Source organism: Cydia amplana, chromosome 15, assembly GCF_948474715.1.
Source record: "Cydia amplana chromosome 15, ilCydAmpl1.1, whole genome shotgun sequence".
Lineage (NCBI taxonomy): Eukaryota > Metazoa > Arthropoda > Insecta > Lepidoptera > Tortricidae > Cydia > Cydia amplana.
Window position 1 is genome coordinate 8,727,650 of NC_086083.1, and position 21,875 is coordinate 8,749,524.

The 21,875-nt window shown below is 36.9% G+C and overlaps 1 protein-coding gene across 1 annotated transcript in view; it reads left to right on the forward strand.

Moving 5' to 3' along the window:
• Nucleotides 1-11: 11 nt before the first annotated feature.
• The window catches only part of LOC134654555 (uncharacterized), a 61,418-nt gene continuing 39,554 nt past the window's right edge, over nt 12-21,875 (forward strand). The window contains exons 1-2 of the mRNA XM_063510011.1: nt 12-254; nt 20,982-21,022. The gene's annotated coding sequence lies outside the window, so the exon portion shown is untranslated. The remainder of the gene's footprint in view (nt 255-20,981; nt 21,023-21,875) is intronic.

Genomic DNA, 21,875 nt, shown 5'->3' on the forward strand with positions numbered 1-21,875 from the left:
TTATTGTTTTGTATTCGACGAACGTATTCGCCGGTGTTGAGTCGTGCGGTGCGATACTCAGATTACGCACGCCTTTACAATGAGATGTGAAAAAGTTGTTCCCGCGCAAGTGCAATAGAACTGCAAAACAGTGTGAAACAAAGTTTTATTATATTCAAAGAGAAATTTGTGGATTATTGTTTATGTAATACTTTACTTGTACTTTCATGCCGGTTGCAAATAATTTGGATTTGATTTTGCCTGAAAAGTTGAGGGTAAGTTCATATTTTATACCTATGATATGATTGACTCAAATAATTATAACGTGCTAAATTCTACCTAACTTAAATTACTTAAGTAAATGAGATTGGCACATCTCTATTTATAATAATTAATAATATGTACCACGATTTAACATAGGTGGGGTACTTTATGATTATGAACTAGGCAAATACATTTATAAAGTATGTTAGCACAGGCTACCTATCTGTTTGGTAGTACTTTTAATACACCTACCTACTTATTTTAACAATTTTGTGATATCATATTCTGAGTTCTTAGATACGGATGGTCAATTTTTGTACCTACCTATTTAGACATGACCGACATGTCACAGCGACAAAGTTCTAAATTCTAAAAAAGGTGTTACGGGTTTTCCTGGCTACCTACCTAGAAAGTAGTGCAAGGAAACTTTCTACTTCTTCCTTTCCTAGGCATTTAGCTTAAGGAAATGAAGTATAAAATGCCCCAATAAGATTAAGGCTGTGTTTCCACCAAGGATGCGTTTTCATTTGTTTTCCTAGCTCAGCGTGTAGTGATTTTACTTGTTCTTAACCAACACATCCCTCGCAACGCATCCTCGCACATCTCTGGTGGCAAGCCTTAGTCCCCAAAATAGGTACCTACCTATACCAATTGTACCTTTTGAACCTAGCTAGATCTAGGAAAGTATAACGTTATAGATACCGATGTCGTTGAGTTCGCATATTCAACAGCCAAGTGCATTCTAAAGATAATCTTTATCTTATCTAGTAGGCATTACCTACCCAAAATTTTGTAACACAATCGGTAAGGTACCTACGAGTATAGGTACATATTTTATTAGCTAAGCACTCATCCTTTTTGTTATCAATGGGAACCTATTCACGTAGTGTGGTAGGTGACTGAAGTTGTATTCATTAGTCAGGCCAGGACAATAATTCCTTGAAATACCACGGGAAATCCGCGTGGCAAAATCGCAAGGCAAGCGCTAATGAAAACGAATGAAAATATCAGCTAAAATTAACATCCAGAGGTGTAAGGGAAGGCTAGCTTTTGTAATGTAAACACGTTTCAAATTAAATATTACATGCAAATTGCTGCACAGTCGCGAGAAAACATCTTTACAAATAGGTATAATGGTAAATAAGGTAGGTACGTAGACACCATCCATAATGTCACACATCACACCTAAGGGTTAAACCCCAAATAAATAGATATCGGAACCTGTGATATTTTTAAGAATTTTTTCCATGGGATTCTCATTTAAATAAGCAATTAAGCGTAGGTAACGCAGTATCATAACAAATTAAAAAAACACATACAACAGTAAGCAATGCTGGACGTAAACGGATTGATACGGAATTTTGTTGGTATTTCATAGTCATATGCATTTACATTGTTCGAGCTGCATTGCAGACTTGCTTACCATACCGATGCCCTTATGGCCCTTAGCTTTCAAATTCCTATAGCTTCGATTCTGCGGGCTCAGCACGGTTCCATTTTTTATCCACTATCACTAAGCCCGTCACTTTCGCACTTACATACTTGTTAGAACGTGACAGGCATGGTGATAAATGATAAAAATGCGACCGTGCTACTAGGGCTGATGCATAAATGGCACGCGATATTGTGTTAATGTTAAGTACCTACCAAAAGTATCCATATCAAAATAAAATATATCTTCTATAATTTCCATAATGCACGGCAAGCTACTGGTAGTTCTACTATTAAAAAACCTCTTACAACTTTTTGCTGCAATAAGTTTTTGTCCTACACATAGTAATGCGTCACCGAGAATTAATCATAATGGAATGTATAGTATAGAACGACATCACTAAAAGCTAAAGGAGACATAATGATTATTATTATTAAGTTCCACATCCACTGTCAAGAATTCACCTACCTTGTACCTACTATACCTCTCGCGTCGAATGATGGTCCCTTCGTCTCATTTGGTTGGACTTAATTTAAAAATAAATTGAAGATATAGGTTTCTTCAGTATTTTTATCATTTAATATTTTGCTTTTGTTAATTAGATTAAGTAATGTGCTGTACTTCCAAAAAATGTCTACAAATATTATAACCTTTTACGTAACAGAGCTAAGGCAAGCTAAGGTAAACGTACTAGTGCTCGACATGCTAATGCCCATTAGATGACACCCTGCTGTCACCTCCATTGACAAATGACTTAAGTTTCAAGATGGATGGTCCTACTTTGCTCCTTGGTGGGTAACTATGCTCCAATTAAAAAAAATGACTTAACCTTTATGATATCCAACCATGATGATATTTCTATATTATTATTTATAGTAGAATCTACGTTTTAATTATTCACCCGTGTTACAGGCCACATGCTGTATACTCAGATAAACGAAATTGAATATATTTTTCTCTTTTCTTGGCGGGGACTATTAATTTGGCGCACAATGGGGTGACTTTGCACCTCTAAGTGAACTATAGGGTCTATAGGTAGGAGCAAAAATACTCCCAACAATGAGTATGTTGTGCCCCGTATTCAAAGCTTCGTTTTATATAAAACAACATTTCATAAAGTTGATTTACCGATGAAATATGTCACATGAGATGTTCTTCTTCATATTCAATTTGTCTGAATATTTAAATAAGGAACAGTTTTAAAAATATTCAAAATTTCCTTAAAGTGGAGCCAATTTTACGGTAGGTACTCCATATAAAAATTAACAGTTGTCAATAGGGACCATCATTCGACGTGACAGGTATAAGAACATAAAACGACCCACTACAATGGCAAGAAGACGGAAATTTCTGAAATAGTTTGGTTTTATGAAGCTCCTGTTTATAAAGTCGCCATGTAAATATATTACGTACCTAGTCATATAGCAGGATGAAGTAGGGTGGTTAAAGTATTCCAATAGAGTTAATAATTATTAGGTAGGTAAGTACCTAGTCATTTCACTATCCAGACACGACTCGCCATTTATTATGATCTCTGCTAATTATATTAATTAAAATCACAGACATCGTTAAAATAAATAAATTGCAGTTTTCACATCCGTTTGCAGTTAGATTTAATTTCCCCTTAAAGTAGTAGCGCCAAGGACACAAACTGTCAAATAGATGTTTTTTTATGTTTATTTCTTCATCTGTTTATATAATGCTCCAAATACATACATTAAGAGGCTTTGCATATAAATAGGCATAAAATATGACATAAATCAAAGTTAACTTTAAGTTTTCGTAAGAATTAACGATATCGGCAAACAAATTAAAAATATATTACCTTGTATTCAAATGACACGTTTAAAATCAAATACGGCGGGAAAGTTTATTTACTTAAGGACAAATTTCAGCATGTTTTAAATACTAATCGTCTCATATAACACACTCATCGCATTTAATTAATTTATGTCACCTTAACAGTAACATATATACCAAACTAGCGACCCGCCCCGGCTTCGCACAGGTTAACAAATTATACATACTTAAGACTTCCTCTTGAATCACTCTATTTAAAAAAACCGTATCAAAATCCGTTGCGTAGTTTTAAAGATTTAAGCATACATACAGACAGACAGACAGACAGACAGGGAAGCGACTTTGTTTTATACCATGTACTTAGTGAAGATATTTTTTTTAATACCTAGTGAATATAATCAATAGAACTTGACTTAAAAAGCATAACTCGGATTTTAAAAAAGCTTACCTACGAATTTTCAATTCGGATTTTTAGGGTTCGGTAGCCAAAATGGCATAAACGGAACCCTTATAATTTCGTCATGCCCGTCTGTACGTAGAGTTCCGAATCATATCTCCTAGACTAGTGCAGTAACGTGCTATAAGTGGCATCATTATAGTCTCTGAACACGTGAAAAAAGCAGTCAAAGACCCATGTGTATTTGTATGGCGTGACACTTGTTTAGTCGGCCAGCCCGTTGCTCGGCCGACAAGGCTTCCTGTAGGTAATGGGTCGACGTAATCCGTTTAAGGATTATCTAGGCTGACGTGACAGCGACAATTTCACTTAGAGGTACATAATTGGTATCTGAGACTGAGATATTTGAAATTAGGATGTCGAAAAGTAGCGTAAACCTTAAAGTGATTGATTGATAGACGGTCTTACCAAATGAATTTTCAAAGGAGACAGGGTCTCCCCAGGTATATCGACGCAGAATTGGCAAAAGCCGAAAAAGCTTTATTACCTATGTCTGCGCAATAAGAGCGAAAAAGTCGTCGGGAGACCCTTATCGGGTTATCGCGATTTAGATCCTGATTCCAACTCCTTCTGTAAAAATAAATTCTATAACAGTCTACGATCTACTTCAACCTATCACCTACAATCTGGATCTTGATCAAATCTACGGTCGCAATTCGCATAAACAATAATGATTACATACTGTAAACATAATAATAACCATTACATTACCATCGTACCGTGTTTACGGGATTCTATCAAGACCACCCTGACTATTTACAGGATCTTAAAATTATAAAACGCTATGCAAAATACCATTATTACTATTTTAATCTATTACAAATGTACACGACTTTAAACTCAAAATAAACAACATAGAGTTGACAATGCCTAAAATCGACTGTCGTTACAAATTTTCAATATCTTCGGATGATTTCCTCTAACTCCTATCTGGGTTTTCAAGTTTACTGAAATGTAAACTTTATCTGCTAGATTTATGGTGGAGTTTTGAGTAACAAATTATGTGACATATGAGGTATTGAAATTAATTCCTAAATGTGCAATTGTATCCGCTTTGCTTATGGTGTAACAGTACTAGGCGGGCTTCGAGCTCTACTAATATCATTAGCCGATGCAGATTGTGAAGCCCCGCGATTGAAAAACAGATTTTATTTGTGCAAGGAGGCAATTCTAGCCGTCATACTGATACTGAGCCCTTTAATTTACTTATACTTAGCTCAAGTCTGAGGTCGGTGATCCGGCACATTTACTCCATATTAAATCTAAGTAGGCACAGGCAGCAATAGTAACATATGAAACAATGTGCTAAAAGTATCTGTCACCCTCGAAAACTTTTCCAAATAAAATATATGTCTAAACTGCGTTATGAAAAGCCATCGACTTAAAGGTAACCTCCATTATCATTCCTAAATAAATTTATCTAAAAATCATAATTACGTTCACTCAAGTAAACCCAACATCGCGAATAGAGAAGGGAATGCTCACCGAAAAAATAAATATAGATACTACTATCTCTATCTATTTCGTACCTCTTGGATAAGATATATTTTCGGCAAGTTCTAGTTTTTACTGATAACCTACAAACTTTACAGATACTTACGTCGTGTTTATTATTAACCTTCTAAAACTTTTGATGATGTAGGTACAACAGTACCTACGTTTACCCCGTTACGTTGCATTTTCTACACTTGACTGAAAACTACAAACTAGAAATACCACATGAAATATTCATATTTACTTTAATTCATTTTCCTTTTTACCCACACCCAAAGACATTTCAGTCTCGGTTTCAGACTGTATCGCGAGTCAGCCGACTAGACGTAGGTACCTAGAATAATGTTATGTTATCGTTAATTTCTTTATCTAATCACTAGCTGAGATACCCGGCTTCGCTCAGGGAGCTGACATGAGAATTGTGTGGTGGTTGTAATAAAAGGAACAACTTTAAAATATATTTAGGGTTTTTTTACTACAATACCTGTACCTACTTCTAGGTACATTTTTTTTATTTCCAAGTCGAGAACAACCTACGACCCGTACCTATAGTTGACCGTGAGAAAAGCATAGGGAATAGGGATAACTGGAAGTGTTTGTCGAAAATCTCCTGCGATTATGAAGGCTTCGAATAGTCCACAATGTTCTAGAATATTCCAAAACATTTGTATGTGTTCTGAAACACTCCACAATGATCTGGGATCCTGGATTCTAGGCTATTTACTAATATTTTATAATATTCCAGAATATTCCGGAATGTTCTCGAACATTCGAACCTCACTACTGTCTTGCTTACCCCTACTACCCTACCTATATATACCACTACCAATAGGTAGCCCCAACCCTATATAAAAGGCTTCGAATGGTTCAGAATATTCCACATTTGAAAGTCTTCCGGAATGTTCCACAATGATCTAGAATGTTCTCGAATATTCGACAACATTCCAGAATGTTCTGTAGCTCCACCCATACAAAAAAGGCTTTGAATGGGCCACAATGTTCCAGAATATTCCACAACATTCGAAAGTATTCTGGAATATTCCACAATGATCTGGGATGTTCTCAAACATTCGACAACATTCCAAAAAGTTCTGAAATATTGTAGAATGATCTCGAATACTCGCGAATGCTCTGGACTGTTCTAGAAATGTCTAGAGGGTGTAATTAACTTCAAAAGCACGCCCCTCAGGTAAAAATGGGAATCTTCTTTATGTAAAGACAAAAAAGGCTTCAAAAAGTCCAAAATGTTCTAGAACATTACACAACATTTGAGTGTGTTCTGGAACGTTCCACAATGATCTGGTATCCTGGATTCTAGGCTATTTCTGAATATTCGACATTATTCCAGAATATTCCGGAATGTGCTTGAACATTCGAACCTCACGACGTTACCACAATAGGTAGCTATGATCCTACAAAAAACCTTCGAATAGTTCAGAATATTCCACAACATTCGAAAGTGTTCGGGAATATTCCACAATGATCTGGACGTTCTCAAATATTCGACAACATTCCAGATTGTTCTGAAATGCTGTGGAATGCTCTAGAATACTTTCGAATGTTCTGGAATGTTCCACAATGATCTAGAATGTTCTCGAATATTCGACAACGTTCCAAAATGTTCTGAAACGCTGTGGAACTATCTCGAATACTCTCAAATGGTCTGGACTGTTTCAGAAATGTCTAGCCTCCGAGGCGTCTTCGAATGTTCCAGAATATTCCACAACATTCGAAAGTGTTCTGGAATCTTCACAACAATCTAGAATGTTCTCGAATATCCGCCAATATTCCAGAATGTTCTGATATGCTGTGGAATGCTCTCGAATACTCTCGAATGTTTTGGACTGTTCTAGAAATATCTAGCCTCCGAGACCCGAGACACCTCACCAGGTACACATTTTTGTAGGGATATACTTCCCGATCTATTCTGAACTTTGTTTTATTAAGTTAAGGTTCAAAATTCAAAAACAAAAACAACTGCTTCGTGGTCTCAGAGGGCGAAACTTTCAGCCCTTATATCTTCAAAAGCACACGCTTCAGGTAAAAACGGAAAACTTCTTCATGGACGGCAGATAGAGGGCTACCACCCCATATAGCTTCCTTGATCGTATCGGGACTCATTTCTGAGTTTTAGCGGCACGCACATTGTACACTTTCTTTTATTATATATATTGATTATTCTTCTCGTTGTACCAATGAATGATACCAATCCTCTGTTGATATCTTTACTCGTTAAGAGCCAACAGGAGCTAAGATTTAGATATTTTAGGTAAATATACCCGTCTCGCTAACGGAAGCGGCTCCTAAAACTAGTGCGATAAGGACAAGGCGAAAAATCCTGCGTAAAAATATCAAAAATCGAGGTTTCGTACTCGACTGTTTCCTCCTCCAAAACTTAACCAATCGTAACCAAATTTGGAAATCTAAATGATTATGACATTATCTGTGTCAGACCGTTTTGCTTTTTTGACTAATTGATGTCAGTTTTGAATAGCACGCCTCTCATTGCGGCATAGTCAATTAGGCCATTTTGGCCATTTTTGAAGGGCTCTAACGCCTTAAAAAACAAAAATATCAAAAAAAGCAAAACGGTCCGACACAGATATTGACAATATTAATCTGTGTTGAAAAAATCATTGCTCTAGCTTCAAAACCCACGGAGGAAACAGTCGAGTACGTTTGTATGGAAAAATGACCACTCCTGTTGCCTCTTAATGTGTGAACATTTTGTTAAATGAAGACAAACATTCTAAAGAGAGTGAATATGGCAGAATTGGCAGAAAAGATAATCAGCACCGTTTAAAAATTCTCGATTTCAATCATTATGTAACATGTATGTTTCTTTTTTTTCGCTGTTAATGTGATAGATACTCATCCAAATGCCGTGTAATTAATTATAAAGACATTTTCACTTTTATAGACCGCGGGGATAGTGCACATGGTTTGAGATGGTTATGCAATAAGCCGCCCCAGGCGTTAGCGGGCGCGTTCGGAAGTTGATTATGAATAATTATACCTGGTTTAATCATTCGAGCGGTTATTCTGTCACTCGCGAGAGAAGGGCGGATGTGGAAATGTGGAATAGAGCGGGTACAGTCACCATAGAATACGTACCTACTTAAGAGACCAAGTTTATACGATACGAGTATTAGGAACGCATAGCATATATGGAAACTGTATATTCCTATTTGTCTTCGCCGGGCGCAGATGGGAATAGGTGCATTCTTATGAATCATCCCCATTTGTCCCCGTCTCATGTAAGGCAGCGGTCACGTGGGGCGGGGCAAATGGGAATGCACCCTTTCATCCGCCGTGGACATTCGTATCGAAATGACACAAGTTTAGTGCCTTTTTCCCGACAGCTGGGTTGCTGCGCCTGCGCCGCGCCCAAGATTTCTACGGCAATGAACTCGCAGCTATCTCCGATGAGTCCCGAGTAACTGCTGACACAGTATACATGTCACTGACAGTATATTAACGCGAAAAATAGTTCACGTCTCATATTTATAGGAATAAAATTCACCTTTCGATCGACCTTACGAAAGATCCCCAAGTGTGTTAAGGGGCCCACTGATTACCAGTCCGCCGGACGGTAGGTAATATCGGCCTGTCAGTTGTTCGGAGCTGTCAACTTTTTGTTCTAACTGACAGGCCGATATCGTCCGGCGGACTGTTAATCAGTGGGCCCCTTTAGGCTCTATTTATCACACTTGGGGATTTTTCGTAACTTAAACTTAATCTCTTAAATGGCTTAAATGAATGACATACTCGTATTTATGTAATACTAGCTGAGATACCCGGCTTCGCTCAGGGAGCTGACATGAGAATTGTGTGGTGGTTGTAATAAAAGGAACAACTTTAAAATATATTTAGGTTTTTTTTACTACAATACCTGTACCTACTTCTAGGTACATTTTTTTTATTTCCAAGTCGAGAACAACCTACGACCCGTACCTATAGTTGACCGTGAGAAAAGCATAGGGAATAGGGATAACTGGAAGTGTTTGTCGAAAATCTCCTGCGATTATGAAGGCTTCGAATAGTCCACAATGTTCTAGAATATTCCAAAACATTTGAATGTGTTCTGAAACACTCCACAATGATCTGGGATCCTGGATTCTAGGCTATTTACTAATATTTTATAATATTCCAGAATATTCCGGAATGTTCTCGAACATTCGAACCTCACTACTGTCTTGCTTACCCCTACTACCCTACCTATATATACCACTACCAATAGGTAGCCCCAACCCTATATAAAAGGCTTCGAATGGTTCAGAATATTCCACATTTGAAAGTCTTCCGGAATGTTCCACAATGATCTAGAATGTTCTCGAATATTCGACAACATTCCAGAATGTTCTGTAGCTCCACCCATACAAAAAAGGCTTTGAATGGGCCACAATGTTCCAGAATATTCCACAACATTCGAAAGTATTCTGGAATATTCCACAATGATCTGGGATGTTCTCAAACATTCGACAACATTCCAAAAAGTTCTGAAATATTGTAGAATGATCTCGAATACTCTCGAATGCTCTGGACTGTTCTAGAAATGTCTAGAGGGTGTAATTAACTTCAAAAGCACGCCCCTCAGGTAAAAATGGGAATCTTCTTTATGTAAAGACAAAAAAGGCTTCAAAAAGTCCAAAATGTTCTAGAACATTACACAACATTTGAGTGTGTTCTGGAACGTTCCACAATGATCTGGTATCCTGGATTCTAGGCTATTTCTGAATATTCGACATTATTCCAGAATATTCCGGAATGTGCTTGAACATTCGAACCTCACGACGTTACCACAATAGGTAGCTATGATCCTACAAAAAACCTTCGAATAGTTCAGAATATTCCACAACATTCGAAAGTGTTCGGGAATATTCCACAATGATCTGGACGTTCTCAAATATTCGACAACATTCCAGATTGTTCTGAAATGCTGTGGAATGCTCTAGAATACTTTCGAATGTTCTGGAATGTTCCACAATGATCTAGAATGTTCTCGAATATTCGACAACGTTCCAAAATGTTCTGAAACGCTGTGGAACTATCTCGAATACTCTCAAATGGTCTGGACTGTTTCAGAAATGTCTAGCCTCCGAGGCGTCTTCGAATGTTCCAGAATATTCCACAACATTCGAAAGTGTTCTGGAATCTTCACAATAATCTAGAATGTTCTCGAATATCCGCCAATATTCCAGAATGTTCTGATATGCTGTGGAATGCTCTCGAATACTCTCGAATGTTTTGGACTGTTCTAGAAATATCTAGCCTCCGAGACCCGAGACACCTCACCAGGTACACATTTTTGTAGGGATATACTTCCCGATCTATTCTGAACTTTGTTTTATTAAGTTAAGGTTCAAAATTCAAAAACAAAAACAACTGCTTCGTGGTCTCAGAGGGCGAAACTTTCAGCCCTTATATCTTCAAAAGCACACGCTTCAGGTAAAAACGGAAAACTTCTTCATGGACGGCAGATAGAGGGCTACCACCCCATATAGCTTCCTTGATCGTATCGGGACTCATTTCTGAGTTTTAGCGGCACGCACATTGTACACTTTCTTTTATTATATATATTGATTTCATTCAATGAATCTATATTTGTAACATAAATTATACACGAATAAAAACTAAAATATGTACAAAAAAATATACAGAGTAACAAAATTACTTAAATGTACCTATAAAAATAACTACATAAATTTAATTGGATATCAACCGAAGCTTTTCGAGCGCTAAATATTAAATTCAGCTAAACATAAGTCCGATCCGACAGCTCCGATATCTTATGGTTATGCTTAATTACTTATTTACTGACAGTTTGTGATCATCGACAGCAACTACCAACCTCATACCCAAATCGAGTTACTGCTTAAGCTTATTATACTGTGCCGAGTACAAAGTGAACTCCTAATGCCCCTAAACAACCGCTTATCTCCCTAAATGGCATAATAGCTGATTAAGAAACTATTTAGAGACGAAGAACGAACGTGCATTCTGGACGATTCCCGTCTCTAATGAGCAGCCCCGTGAAATACGCGGAGGTATCTCTCACTTTATGACTTTAGATCGGTTTATTATACCCTTAAAGGCGAGGATAGGATCAAATGTTTAAAGTGAAAAAGGGAATGTGACTTTAAATCCCTTTCCGCTATCTTTAGTGCGGTTTATGGATGGAGAAACTAAAATAGTGAATTAAGTGGCGAATGCCTGGTTTATTTCCCGGTTAGTTTTATAGTTCCTTTTGTGCGGGGCTAAGTTTCCTGTTACGTTTCCCACAGGGGATAAACTTTTAATCGGTATACTTTTCAGCACCTAATTAACTCATACAAGCGAGACAGTCTATTTAAAATTAAGTACCATCAAGTGCGGAGAAGCCGGAGAATTGAAAACCAAAACGTAGCCCACATGAAATAAATATTACTTACCCATACTTATTGAAACAAAAATTACTTCGGCATTTATAATTGAATGTGAAACATATTTGAGTAAATGCGGTCAAGATATTTGGAACCCGCTCCCGTGTCTAAAACACCAGTACAAAATATCTGATATTGTACGTCCCGTTAGATTAACTCGTTAATAACACCCCAAGCATCCCAATACCACCCCGGGCAATTTAAATCTCAGTGTTCCCATGGGAGTACCCTGCAGCTACCGACGCGCTCGGATTGCATAAACGCCTCTAAACTATAATATATATAAACAACTATAACATATAGCCACCGTAATACAGCTTCTAATTCATCCTCTTAAGGTCTATATATCTTATATATTTTTACTCCAATGAAAAGGTTGTAAGATGCCAAGATTTTAACACGGATCCTGCGTTTTTCCTCAGTAAAAGCAGCCCAAGGAACTTTTCGAATGGTAATCACGCGAGGATTTGCATTGTAAATGACACGGGATGTATGGAAATGTACGGACCTGTTTTTACGGTTACGAAAGGGTTCCATTTACAAGGATACGGAATGACATTTTGTAATTTATTTAACGTTAATGTGCCTACATTTTACGGTACCTAATGCTACAACTCACTAGCTTCGTGCAAGTACTTACCTTTAAGAGTGTGAAAACAACTAGGTATAACTTTGCCACTCCCAGTTGTTTTTATACAAATTTAACTTGTCATTTTTCCTTCAAAAAGAGAGTAAATATAATTAGTCCGAAATTACCGCCGTTAAAATCAAATTCGGGGCTTTTAATTATCTTTTTACTTAAAATTCAGTAAAAAACCTTAATTTTAGAAATACAGACGTTACGCCACGTCGAGTTATGGTCAGAATAAATATTTCGAAACAAAATAACTCAAGATAAGACCCACTAAACCTTACTTTTGTAATAAATTGATAGGTTACTCTATTATAATGTCAATCATCGTTAATACAATGTCTCGACTGCTTGCGTCCACATTCTTAAGTACCTACTTTCATAACGCTGAGGACCAAATAATGTGACTTTCAACAAACATGTCTTGTATTCCCGCCATATTTGTGTGACAGATTACACCACACCATCTAAAGAGTCTAAGCACAGAGCGGTTCGTTTATATGCTGTACATGCTTGTATTTCGAGACGAGTCTACTGCCCAGAGTGAAAATGGACAGGTATTTGAGTTAGATATTGCATTGTATTGTAAAAGTATAGATACGGTCAAGATTTAGATGTTACACTTTACCATCATATGTTATTTTATTAAATGAATATGACATGTACGATTTATTAAATAAATATGACATGCACGAGTCTGTATATTTTGCTTCAAAAGTAAACACCATTGATGCGAAATTTAATGCTTGTATACATGTAGTGCTTTTGTATATTATTATTATTTTAGTATTAACAACGCGCTCATTGCGATACTGGGCCGAAAGACTTGATACAAAGTACGATTAATTACGAGTTAAGTATACTAATTGCCGCAGCGAACATTAAATAATTCAGAAAAACTATTCCACGTTTATTTAAGACTACATTTTTGTCTTTATGAAGAAACTAAGCCCTAGATAGGTAATATACTTACAGGATGTACCTATCCATATGTCCAACGTCGATGTCCGTTGCATCATATCATATCATATAACAACACACCTTATGAGATGAAATTCTATATTATCTAGCGGATGGGCCGGATCCCGTTGCATTGGCAAACAGAAGTCTCATAGCACGGGTGGTCATAACTTGATGACACCACAACTGCTCGCTGAAACTGATAAAAAGTAAACTGTATGATACTCCGTCTTATCTATTTGTTGACTCACAATACGATACCTACTTTAGGGCGTGAGTTCAATTTTTGTTGTTGTTCATAATTCTTGACTGCTCCCGTTTCATTGCGCTTGTAGTTAACAGCAGTAAAAAAAATAATTATGTAGTTAACAGCAATAAAAAAATGTGTATATACCTATTTGTGTACAATTTTATCAGAACCTTAACTGTACCGGGAAAAAGCAACAAAGAGGGTCAAAGTGGCTTCGATCTTAGCCGGACCCACTGCCGTGTATCAAAGCTTGTATGTAGATATCTGTACGATAATCAGTGAATCAAAATATTTACGCTTAATTAATTCAGGTAGTTTCCTAAAATATTTGACTTTGACTACTAGTTCCGGCGATGAATCAAGTCTCTGACTCACACAAGATTATCGCTGAGAATTTCGGACGCGGCATACCGGAACTATAACTTAATTGAATTTTAGCTCTGCATTTGTTCTACGAAACTTCCATAGCATTTTAATTTACAGTTGGCGCTCGTAGGCACGAGGACTATAAAAAGCGGTTCTATCAGCTTACCTATTCTAAACAAATTAGTGCATTATTTATTGTTTTGTTGGTCACAAAACCGATGTTAAAATGAAATAATAAAATATACAAACATGCCAAAATTTATCCAAATACCTAAGTAACTCTACACTCTACAGGTCCTAACCAACGCCACGGCTCACAAGGCAGTATTTTACTCGTAAAGAGTAAAATTATTAAACTCACTCTCACTCTGAAAAGTGTCAGATCTTTTTCACCCCGAAGTTTTCCTTCAATCAAATCCGAATGGTCATTATATTATATAGCTTGGCGTCTACAACTTTCCAACAAAGTATTACAAATAGTATAAATATGTAACGTAACGTAGCTAATAATCACATCAAAACTACAACTGGCAGGTGTCCGCAATATGAAATAGTTCACAGAACGCAGTGCCATTCTCTCCATATTTGAATCAAATACCTACGTACTGACTATCAAAGCATTTTCTCCGACAACGTGTATTGTAAGCGTTTGAGCATACCTTATTTGTCATAACGTTTGGCACTCAACCTTTCTATGTATTTCGACGAAGTTCTATTTATTTAAGTCTAGCAGTTAAATATCAATCTTGCGTTATTTAAAAGGGCAGCTGTATCCATTCAGAAGTGGGACTAAATATAATGATATAAGCCATACATATTAGATATTAGTTACTCTGAAAAAAGTATTAAGTACCTCTTTCCCAAAGTTAAGAACACTAACTTGTGGAATTATATACTTACATATATTATTTGTATACAGTCGGACCAAATTAACTCTGCAGTGAGAATATGATATTAGACGGACTCTACTTACATTAAACTTGTTTCGAAAAAACGAAACTTGCAATTTGGCCCACAAATAGAGCTGAAAATGAAAAGACGTTGCGACGAACTGACACCTTGTCAGTATATATATGTATAGAGTCTGTTCGGAAAGAGTCGTGGAATGTATTGGGCCCCATACATTCCACGACTCTTCTTTTTCCGCACAGACTCTATCAGACATATAATGCACATCACGCCATACAACTCTGAATTGCTGCGCAAATATTAAACTATATTCCTCGAAGATGTCAATACTCAGCACCAGTGACTCAAGCCGGGTACAGTCGGTCATAAATCAAACTCGATTGTTACACACCCGTCCAAGAAATCTTATTGGAATTGAATGGGTTATTTCTAAAACAATTTTCTTGAATTTCAAGTTCGATGCGTTTTAGATCACAGCATTGAATGTGTAGAAAAATCAACAAATCAATTGAAGATTGATGGTATCCGTCGAATTCGTTTTAGATTTTAGAATTACAAATTATAGATATATTATATCGTTTTTAGAATTACAAGTTATTTTCAGGATTTTGTATCTAATGGCTCCTCTATACGATGGGCCAACACCGGCCACTCCAAGGGACGCATTTATGGAGGGAGGGAGGGAGCAAGTGATATTGCTATCTCATTCTACCGCATGGCTGCGTCCCTTGGAGTGGCCGGCGTTGGCCCATCGTATAGAGGAGCCATAAAGTCATTTGAAGGGTGACGATTGCTTACCGTTCGTTAATGTCGTTTGTTCAATTCATCGATTGACTTATATAGTGGATATTATATTTTTTTTTTGGGGAATCGTTTAAACAATAATTTGTACTCTTATTTTGCATGTAGTATAACCAGTCTTAAAATGTGTAATTCATGTACATTATTTTAATATGTAGGTGGTTTTGCACATTGTAATTTTGACCAAGGTGAATATATTTTTCCTCAGTCTGTCATTGACCACGAACGATTAAAGGGTTCGAAACGTCGGCATGTATTTGGAATTCATTCACAGTTTTATTTCATGAGTGTGAACCATTAGACATTTTACTAGTAATCGGGTAAAGCTCAGCTGGACTTGAAGAAGTAAAATTTTGGTATGATTTGACTCCCACGTGTCTGACTGTACATGGTTAATACAGTATTGTGATTCACTGAGTGGTTTATGCAGTAAAGTGTACAGGAATCTCGCGCAGCCCCAATAACAGTGTCATTCCAATAGCCATTAGGGCCATAGCATACCGAGCGCGGGCGAGTCGAATGGATGTTTCATACATTTTGGCTTAAGATGTCGATGTTTTCTATGGGAGAGAAAATATTTTTCGGGGTTGGTCCCTACTTAAAATTGCTCAGTATATTTCCTATTCACCCTGTAAATATTCCTGGACCAATAAAAAAAATTCAATCTACTGTCACTTCCTTAGATCTCGATATCAGAGAGCCTACTAAAAATTCGTTGTCTGCCTCTCTATCACTCTTGCAAGCTATAGAGAGACAGAACGACATTTTGATTTTCGCGGTAGGCCCTACTCAATATAGTGCCCGGGAACATATTCGTCTCGCAGCAGTCACAGGCAGCGTCTACGCAACGGAACGCCGCGCCCGCGCATCTGCATACAATCGCGCATTTATAGTGCACATTAGTGCGACACGACCGGCCGACGAATTAACTTGTCATACTAATCAACCGTTGCCTAATCATCTCGTTTTAATAATTTGTAGGAGAAAACATTTGGAATGATTCACTGCCGAGTCGGAGAACATTTAGTTAGGTACTTAATTAATACATTTTCTGTGTAAAGTTCATTTAGGTAGTTATTAGTCGGCGCGAGGATAATGAATGGATGAATGAATGTTTCATTATTCAGGCAATAGACCCATTACATACTTTTAAAATACAGAAAACAATAAATTTAAAAGATAAAAAGAAATACAGTAAAAATAAAAATAAAATAAAATAACCAGTAAAAACTACTTACGGTTTGGTTGATGATGCGCGGACAACCAATGTAGGAAAAACACATTTTGGTATATGTTTTCATTTACAGTCATAATTATCCTATTATTAGAAATGCGTACCCTGTTCCAGAACGACGCTATTCAGTTTCTAATATGGCAAAGAAGTCAGGTACCCTGGCTTCAACAAATTTTGAAATTTTTCGTTAAATACCTAATGTCGTACAATAGTTAGATAAGACCAATCTTAAATATGTACCTATTTACTAAAATGGTCACTAATAATTGTCGCCGCTGTTAGTCGACCATGTACTTCGCACACTATCCGGTTCGAAGGACCAATGTTCATCGGAGGTCTAGCGGGCTGGTTCAGTAGATGGCGAAGAAGAGAAAGTCGTCTTGATGGTCACAATATATATTTTAATAATTAAAAGCAGAATATAAGCACATAAGTGAAAATGTGTTATACCGTTTTCATTGTAATATAGAATTCATAGAGCATAAAGTACAGAGCACTAGGTAAATGTAACAAGGAATTAATAAGAGTTTAGTTCCGTTGGACTTGCCAACATACAATATTAATTATAAACTTATTGACATTCTAACATTCTATAACTTATACAATCTAAAAATTTAAACATAATTATTTATTTAAATGTGGATACTACGCACTTGTTTACATCAGCGTATTTGCATTTTTAATAAACATGTTTGACAGGAGAATTACACATCTTGCGTCCGTCGGTCGGCTTCCACAGGTAAGTTGTCCGTAAACGTACAAATTGGCGATAAGTAGACGATGAATCAGTGCCTATACATGGCATATAATTACATTCATCGCAGCCATTAGACGCGTTAAGCTGGAAACAAATTATCGGACGCGGCTGACGCGCGCGACATAAAAGTGTGCACAGTCAGGAACATCCAGCGCGCCAGATTTCTGTCGGATGTCCGAAGGCTCAAGGTTACGTCCACGGCTTACCTCCGATAGTTTGCACAGTTCAGTGTATATTCATTATCTAGATACCTATAAGTCGCGGCTGTGAGCCGCGTCCGTCAGCCGCGTCCGATAATTTGTTTCCGGCTTTAAAGCAGAACTACATGTCTAACTGTGTGCTTTGCTGCTGATCATGCACGATTTTATAACGAGTAATAATGATTTTTAGAATAGAGGAAACTGTAGTAATTAAACCGTCACTTTTTATTTTGATGTCTGATTTAATCTTTCTAATCACGCGTACGAATTTTCATTAAATATTGCTTTTACTTGGTTTTAATATTAACCACCATTACTGTGGCTTGAGCATATACGTATGTATGTAGTATATCAAAACATATTATTATTTAGATACTTATCTTATGGAAAGCTCTAAACAGCTCCCAAGAGTCCTAAGCTCTAACTATTCTAAGTTTAAAACAGCTTCCGTAGCCATTTTGAAAATCTCATGCCATAAACAACCCAACAACTTTTTTAATCCAAGCATGGATGCACGTAATAAAATTGTCACTGTCATAATCAGACGCAAAAAAGCTGACATCCCATGGTACAGATGACAGTGGAACAAATAGCGTCCCTTGTATGGAACACGGCAGTTGTCACTTTTTGTTAAACATTTCTATCATCCGTCTAAGTTGATGCTGTCATTATAAATTGTAATTGTTGGAACGAGAAAGGCAGAGCTATTCCAATGAGATGCGTTAACTAAACATTAAAATACTTACTTACCTATAGCTTAAGAGAGTTGTAGGAATTTTAATGTTTGGTTGGTGATACTGTTTTTTGTTTTATTTCTTTTATTAAGACGATTGGAAGGCCCAATGCCCTTGAGCGTCAGGGCGGAGCTAAGCGCTCTGTACCCGCACCACCCGCTTACCCCGCTCGCTGCGATCGTACGTGAATTTTGTATCGCTGCACCGCCACGAGGTTCAAAGAATAAGATACAGCCCAGAGGCGTGCAGTTGGCGCTATACTCGTATACCTTTTGTTTGCAGATATTTTGTTGTTTGAGTATGAGTAGATAATGCATTTAGTGGAGGTCGTAAATTACATTTCACGGTTAATACGACTCGCGTCCTGTTTAGAACGCCGTATAAAATTATATTATTATTATATATTACTTACCCATCCCGTTACGCACCATGCTGCACGTTTGTGTAATTGACATAACCGTCGTATTGAATTGGTAGAGTGTCATTCGATTCGATTTACTAATGACTTTTGTTGACATAGTTAGTTCCATAGAATGATACTTTATGCAATACGCCGTCAGCCAACATTTTTTAATGTGTTTATTACCTACCTTAGGTTTTTTGTTTTGTCTAATATATACACATATCATAAAGAAACACATCTTCATTCATACTCACATCGTACATCGTAGTGTACCTTTACTTTACTACCTACTATTTGTAGGAACTGCAACAGTAACTTTGTAATAGCAAATATTTATATGGGATTACAAACTTACTTATGCAGTTCTTAGATCTTTAAAACGTGGCTGATATTGTAATATTTTTAGGTTTTCTATGGCTTGATAAGCTGAAAACTACTTATGTTTAAAATTTGAAGTTTGTGGATATACTAGAAGTACCTTAGAATTATGATGATCGTAGGTGAGTGAGTGAGTGAGTGAGTGTGTCAGTGTCGAAAATAAGGAACTTTGACGTACAATCATTCTTAAACTACTAGTTCAAATTGAATGTTTTTGAGAATATATCTTAAGCATGTTTAGCCCTATATATTACTGAAAATTCAGGGTTTTAGCTTCAGCCAGTACAAAATTACAGGACGTCGAAAATGGCCTGAATCGCTTCGAGAAAAGGATGGTACGGCCGTGCCTCTTTTTTTGCTCGACTTGGCGGGGGCATTGCCGTGCCCTCAGATTTACTTAATAAACTAACATCATTTTAATGGGTAACAATGCTAAAAATGTAATGGTTTCTGAATCAAACTATATAGTATATACCTACAACATAAATTGCCAATGTTGATCAATTTTTTTTAGAAATTGAACTTTATTAAAAACGTTAAATTTTAATGGCAATATGTCGGCGCATGTTCGAAAACATTTTTTATATATTTCAAATGAAGCTTTCTCAAACATAAGTGGAAATATTGTCATTACGTTCGTAATAATAGGCTGCGAAACACCGTGTTGTGCGCGCTAAAGCGCGTCACAACGTCACAACCAAATCAACATTCTGCAGTTATTTAATCTTTGGCCACAATAACTCCAATTTTATTGCACCTCGGCTCAGAACAAGCATGCAGAATACAAGGAAGGCACGGAGCGACGAGCGACACAGCCTCCTCGTCTCAAAGCTAGCACACGACTGCCGGCCACGCCTTTTTCGAGCTACATACGCACAAAATGTTGAAAAATATTCGATTTCTTAAAAAAAAAATTATTTATTAACATTATTCTACGTTGCATTTGTAGTATCTGTTAAAACAATTATTCTAGTTTAAAAATAACTTTAATCGAATAAACCGTTCACTAGAAATAGGCAAAGTTAGTCGCAAAACGGCCTGTCGTAATGTTCCTTTTTTGGAAAAACTATAAGTCATAGGGAACAAGTCAAACGTTAGAAATGTTGTACATAAAACGTAAAATCATATACATTTTTATCATATTTTTTTGTTGAACCGTTAAGAAGATATAGACTCTAGAATGTTAGAGTTTTCGGCCAAAAACGGCGTCTAGCGCCTTAATTTGAATCAACATAATTTTATGATAATTACCCAAACAAAATGTTTGAATGAATAGCTATTGAATCACAAGCGCATGTTTGATTGACAAGTGTGACTTTAGATCCGACGATGTTAATTACCAAATTGAAACAAATTTTATTTAGTCGAATTGATATATACTTAATTCAAACATATTATAATAATAACATCTAATCATGACAAACAACAATAAATTGTCTACTATGTTGTATACTCGTACTTATAACAAATTTTCCCATCTTTTACATAACCCCTTTCCTTTTGTTTGCAGGTCGGACGAGCGTAGTTCCTTGTTCCTAGAAAGTGCGTGAGGTCAGTACAGAACATAATCCTGCATTAGGTACCTACTATTTACCTACTTAATAGCAATTAATAATTAATTGAAGGTTTCCTCACGATTTTTTCCTTCACCGAAATTGCTTTTCGGTGAAGGAAAACATCGTGAGGAAACCGGACTAATCCCAATAAGGCCTAGGTTACCCTCTGGGTTGGAAAGTCAGATGGCAGTCGCTTTAGTAAAAACTAGTGCCTACGCCAATTCCTGGGATTAGTTGCCAAGCGGACCCCAGGCTCCCATGAGCCGTGGCAAAATGCCGGGACAAACGCGAGGAAGATGATAGATCGTCACATAAGAGGTAATAGCAATAGTGGTATAGAGGGATATCGTGCTTTGCTGTATCAGGGAAATCTTCTGTTATGTTGATATTGATGTTGATATATGTTGATGGCGGCGAACTAGACTCTGACTACGATAACTTTGCACAGACTTGGCAGTAAGAATTCACACATATCCCTGGCTATAAGCTCCATACTTGAAGTAGCACTTGACATGAAAACTTAGCCTGGTCCGACTCTATGTTACCTCAATTGACTCGCAATCAGCTGCTTAAGTGTTAAGGAGCTGAGGTAACCTCCCATAGTGTGAATACTCTATTCCTATTATAATAGTGTAATTGTAACTGAACGCCTCTGCCTTAAAGTAAGAGCCTAATGTGATCACTATGCGTGCCTTTTCACCTCCCATGCAGTCCACTATAGTTGTAAACCCCTAATATGCAATCGTAACTTTATGAAACGAGTCATTATCTCATTATCAGCGAGGTACAATAATATAATACCACACTCGAGACAATTACTAATTAAGATTGAGTGCAATTTAATTATA